The sequence below is a fragment of the Polypterus senegalus genome, chromosome 6, assembly GCF_016835505.1.
Source record: "Polypterus senegalus isolate Bchr_013 chromosome 6, ASM1683550v1, whole genome shotgun sequence".
Taxonomy (NCBI): Eukaryota; Metazoa; Chordata; class Cladistia; order Polypteriformes; family Polypteridae; genus Polypterus; species Polypterus senegalus.
Genome location: NC_053159.1, coordinates 115,375,216 through 115,381,215, shown reverse-complemented (window position 1 = coordinate 115,381,215; position 6,000 = coordinate 115,375,216). Strand labels below are relative to the sequence as shown.

The window sequence follows — 6,000 nt, the reverse complement described above, 5'->3', positions numbered from 1 at the left end:
GCGTGGTTCAGAAGGCATTAGACAAAAGTCGAATGTAAAAAATTGGGAGTGTAATCCCCTCGACGTTCTCATATACTGAGATAAAGGAAAAGGTCATCAGGACCACTTCCAGTTGTGCAATATTTCTCAAATAGAATATCTTTTTGTTTCTCATCAAAATTAATTGATAATATCGATACACAATCATTTATCTCTATTTATAATCAAAACTTAGAGAGGTCACAAATGGTGGTGGAATTTCTTTCATGATTTCATATGCATTACCTAGATTACGTGCAAAGTAAAAAGTTATAGTCACCTAAAAACTTGGAAAAAGTATATTTGTTGCAATAAATTCCTATAGGTAAAACTGCATTTAGCTGCAATGATAATGACAGCGGAAATAAAAAAAAAAAATCATAAAATTAATTGTATTACCAGGAACACAACGGGATTGTAGCAGCTTATTGTTTCCATTACATCTTTATATTTACATGACATGTTCAATGTTTACACATTATCGTTAAACTGATGATGTATAAATAAATACAAAATGAATAATAGTTTTTGAAAGAATGGGCGTTGTATTGAATACAATTTTTAATACTGTGTACACATTTACAGTATATTTCCATGACACAAAATATTCGGATGGTTGTTTAAATAAAATAGTACTTCTGGTTGAGTAATTGTTCCCAAATTTCATATCTGTTTTCTTTTTACCGTTATAAATATCTATACAAAATTTGAATCATCTATCTGTAATTATAAACATAGTTTACTTGAAAGGTAACAAAAGTATTCAGTTAAAGAACTACTTCCAGTTGCCGGAAGTGTCCCCAAAAGTTGATAGGATTCCTTATTTTTGATATAAAGCAGGTGTACAAAAAATGTATTGACCTTTTCGAGTTATCACGTTTACACACAGGCACTCACACAGACAGAATTTCAAAAATGGTATTTTATGACTCAGGAAGGTCTAAAATGTCAAGATTAATCAAAATCCCGAGGTTGAATTGTTTCACGATTCCTATACTTTCTCTATACTACGAATACAAGAAAGTAAAAAGAGAGAAAGAGGCCGGGGACAGACTCTCAAGGACATAACAGAGATACCTTCATGGTTCTCTGACTGAGAAGAGAGATTTAAGTTAGGGAGAAAATTCCACAGTTGGCAACATCTCTAGGATGATAGAGGACACCAGGGTCCAGAGGAGGGCATATGGGTCAAGCTGTCCTTCTAACAGAACAGGTAGCTTCCTTGTAAAGGCAAGTAAACACCCAGGATTGCAGTGTTGCTGTGGGAGGAAATTATAAGTAACTTTGGGATGAGGATTAAAGCTGCTTCACGGCCAGAGAAAAACGAAACCTAGGGTTGGGTGAAGAAGTTGTGATGAAAGCTCAGCTTGTGGCAGACTGAGGCCAAAGCCCAAGGGAGACAGTGCAGAGAAAGAGTATCAGGACATAAAGAGAGTGTGGTGATGGAGTGATACTGTGATAAGTAGGTAAGCCTTCATCCCCCTTCCACAATACCGCACCTAAATGGAATGTTTAATAAAGAAGGGAGAAAAAAAAAACAAATTTCATATAGCAAAGTGGTGGTCAAAAGCCAGAAGAGCCAAACAAATCAAACAACACTTTTAAAACGTTAACAAAATATCATTTTAATAACCTAGCACTAAATAAATAAGCCTCCTAAGCCAAAGACAAAATATCACTAGCACTGCAAATGTCCTTTTAACCTTCATGTAGGAGAAAGTAAAGAGTGAATTGCTATCTTAAATAGAAGCGACCCAATGACAACATGCATCGCAACTTCTGAAAGGCAAGTGACAGCAATGGAAGCCAACTGCTAACAACAAAAGTAGGGAAAAATGCACAAAAAGACATCACTCATGAGGCCTAAATTGACAGTGCAGAAAAAAACAATCAAAAAATGTAACATTTAATTAATGACATGTTCCAAATGTAATTAATTTTACAAAATAACACCAAGGGCGGCACTGTGGCGCTGCGGTAGCGCTGCTGCCTTGCAGTTAGGAGACCCGGGTTCGCTTCCCGGGTCCTCCCTGCGTGGAGTTTGCATGTTCTCCCCGTGTCTGCGTGGGTTTCCTTCCACAGTCCAAAGACATGCCGGTTAGGTGGATTGGCGATTCTAAATTGGCCTTGGTGTGTGGGTCCTGCAGTGGGCTGGCACCTTTCCCAGGATTGGTTCCTGCCTTGTGCCCTGTGTTGGCTGGGATTGGCTCCAGCAGACCCCCATGACCCTGTGTTTGGATTCAGTGGGTTGGAAAATGGATGGAAATAACACCAAATATTAAATCTTCAGATTTCAGTTTCCTTGGTGCTTTCCTGGCTGGGACTTTTGCAATGCATATGTAATCATAAAAAAATTCTACAACCATTTGCGACCTCCCTAAGTGTGCAAATATCATTTTAATATAAAGTTTGATTATAAATAGAGATAAATGATTGTGTATCGATATTATCAATTAATTTTGATGATAAACAAAGAGATATTTGAGAAATATTGTGCAACTGGAAGTGGTCCTGATTAGACAAGATATAGTGTCTTCTATGTTTTGGGAACGTTCATTTGCATGAGTAGGATACTAACAAGAAATACAAGCGTGCGAGAGTCCAAGGAAGGTCCTCACATGTGCGGCCAGGTCAGGGTGTACGCCAAAAGCAAAGTAAAAAGAGTCTCTTCTGTGCAAATGGAATTGAATGAAAGACAATTTTTCATTTTCCAAAATAACTTTCATGTCCACTCGGCCCGAGAGGGTGGCAGTTTAGTAAGTGAAAGAGGAAGCCCACGTGCACAAGTGCTGATGCGCAGAGCCGTCTCGTGTCATGAACATCTGCCTCTTAGAGATAAATCAACTCCAGCAGTCTGTTCTGTGACTCTGAGACCACATCCTGTTGGTAGGTGGCAGTTCTTCTCTAATATGCCAAATATCACTTTGCCATCTCCTGCCTGGCACAATTTGTGCAAACAGACACGAAATAAAGCATCAAGATTATTCAGCTATGTCTAGTTTTTACTTTTAAGAAGACCAGAAGATTAGAACTGGAAGTTGCCAGTGCTGACCCAGAAACGAGTTTGGAGGTGAAGGTCGGGACCCTGCAGTGGTGAGTTGAGAAAATGAAAATGTGACAACACCGAAGAGCTGTTAGTCGGGCTGCCGCTCCAGAGTTTGGATAGGAAACGCACTGCTTTGGTGTTACTCAGATGACTCCAGGCATTTATATATTTATAACTTGTCTGAATTTGAAGGACACTTATATGAAGTAAACAGCCTGTCAGTATTGCAGTGCAGTGTAGAGATGCTGGAGTACGCTTGCATTAATTTTTGCCCAGGGTTTAATGTCTGTTTAGTGCCCCTTATTGTTTGATTCTTATTCATAGTCTTTTCCTTTTTAATTTTCCAAATGATACATAATGTCATCTGTCTGTACGTATGATATTTTTAATAACTGACAGCTTTTCATTCATTATCATCCCAAAGACGTGTGTGTTAGGTTAACTGATGATCCTCGTCTGGCCCTTTGTGGGTGTATGCATGCAAAAGTGCTCTGTTCAGGCTTGGTTCCTGCCTTGCGCCCATTGTGACTGTGAAATTAATTATGTGGGTTAGTAATATTACTGTTATACTCATTTAAATACATATTGAAATATGAGTAATATCTCAGATTTGGCATTCATTGTACTTGTTTCCTAAACCACCTGTGAACACCCAGATCAATGCCATTGAGATCATTTGGGATTTCCCATTGGACATATGGGACTGTCTCATGTTCTATTCACAAGAAATCAATTCAGCTCACTTCTCCATTTCTTTCCACTGTCCCAGTTGTGCAAGTCAGACCACGAGCGGTGCCTCCATACTGCAGCAGATTCACTGAAGTAATTCCTGCTGTGAGCTGTAGACTAGTGGGTCATTACGACAAACCTACATTCATATAAAAAAGATACCAAAGAGGTTCTTCAGAGCAATGCTAGTATAGGGGAACCATTTTTAGTTCCCAAAAGGACCATCCACATGAAGGTTCCACAAAGAACATTGATTTATTTTTTAAAGGATCCATGAATAGCCATGAACAGAGGATAACAAATTTATGAAATACAAGGGGATTCATGATTTTACAATGACTCTTACTCAAAGACTAAGTTCAGGTTTTCTTGAGATCAATATCCTGCTAGACAGCCTATTTTACAGTAAAGACTTGTGGTTTTTTTTTCTTCTATACGTATATTAGTAATCTTTTCAAAGATCAAAGAACCAATATGATATGCAAACAGTCCTTCCCAGAATGAAATGGCTCTTTGTTAAGCAATGGTTCTATGATGAACCTCACAATCCCGTAAAGTGCCATTAAACAGAGTACTGCACTCTGTGGAAGGGCAGCCATCTAATTCAGTGTGCAGGTATGTCTTTGTATTGACTTAGTAAATGGGGCACATGCAAGTAGGCAATAAGTAGGGAAAGGACAATAGCAAGCTTAATGGGGCACGTTAGGAAGAATGTAGGAGCCTAACAGACCGCTTTATTTGTTTAGGTAATACAGTGCATCTGTTGGGGAGGCCATGCCTGCTGAGCTCCCCCTTAAACTCTGTCTATGCTTTAACTGCAGTGCTGCAGAATGTGGTAGGCCGTTCATTCATGGCGGTAGTGGTTCAATTATAACCCTTGACTAAACGGACTGAGTAGCCAGACGATGAATCATTGTTGACATTCCAACATGAAAGTTAGTTGATGTGAGTTTGGGTATCACACAGACTGGTGACCCAAAGACGCCATTCCTGCCACTGGAAAGAAAGAAAGCTATCATCAGCTGAAGCATTTGGTATGATGCTGTCACCGTCCTGCTCCACCGACAGACTGAGGAGATCGTTCCTCCCTCACGCTATGCGACTCTTCAATTCCACCCGGGGGGGTAAATGCTAACATTAGTCAAAGTTATTGTCTGTTTTTACCTGCATTTTTTATTACTCTTTAATTTAATATTGTTTTTTGTATCAGTATACTGCTGCTGGATTATGTGAATTTCCCCTTGGGATTCATAAAGTATCTATCTATCTATCTATCTATCTATCTATCTATCTATCTATCTATCTATTTGATCTGTCAAAATGTCTCCCGGGTACTGAATTACAAACTTCTTTATAGTTAGAACATGTTGCTTGTGGATGACTTATGATATAACTTGTGTACAGAAAAAATAAGATGAAAGAACTTATGCATGTAGACGCATCTGATGGTAAAAGTGCAGATTTGTAACCGCATTTTTAAATTTTGATCACTGTCCTTCATCCAAATGACCTGCAGTTGAAGTTAAGGAAAGCAAACTTGAGCAGAGACTAGTCCCTCCTAGACTATTTACGTTCTTGCCATGCACTCCTCCTCCATCACAAACTTTGTGTCTGTAGCCTTCATCCAGAAGGTTTGTAGAGCTGAGGGACAATTAATCCAAGTCATTCAGTCAGGCTGCTTCCTCCACAGCTCAAATGAGTACACATTGTCCTGGCGTCAGTTATCCAGTTGTTACCGAGGCTGTCCACAACTTATACAGGAGGATTTATTAAAATACTCCATGCCCCTTTTGTCTTGACTCACACTGCCAGTTAGCTTTTCATATTTGCTGCTCAGATTTGTTTTGCTTTTAGTGATCTAAGCAACTGCTAACCACAGGATAGTAACAAGAACTTCCTGAAGGCAGAAAATAAAACTTAGCAAGTTTCAAATTAAAACTGATCTCATCGTTCACAGTACAGAATGCCAATTTGCAGTACAATATCCCATTGCATGCATGTCTAACAATAATCTTTAATTAACCTGACCTGGAAGAAAACATAATTAGCAGGTATGGTGTGCTGAATAAATATGAACAAATAAAACTATGTTTAATGTTCAATCAGTTTGTTCTTTGATTAGGATTGCTACCAAAGCCACATACACTTTACTGCAGTTGCTCCGTTCTACCACATCCATGATTACAAATAGACCATCCATACAAACC

At 38.8% G+C, this 6,000-nt stretch overlaps 1 protein-coding gene across 2 annotated transcripts in view; it reads left to right on the top strand.

The window, feature by feature from the left end:
* The first annotated feature begins 2,853 nt into the window (after positions 1 to 2,853).
* Positions 2,854 to 6,000, top strand: part of trpv1 (transient receptor potential cation channel, subfamily V, member 1) — an 89,687-nt gene continuing 86,540 nt past the window's right edge. The window contains exon 1 of one of the 2 annotated variants that reach the window (XM_039756846.1): positions 2,854 to 3,111. The gene's annotated coding sequence lies outside the window, so the exon portion shown is untranslated. The remainder of the gene's footprint in view (positions 3,112 to 6,000) is intronic. The other variant, XM_039756843.1, reaches the window with a different exon arrangement.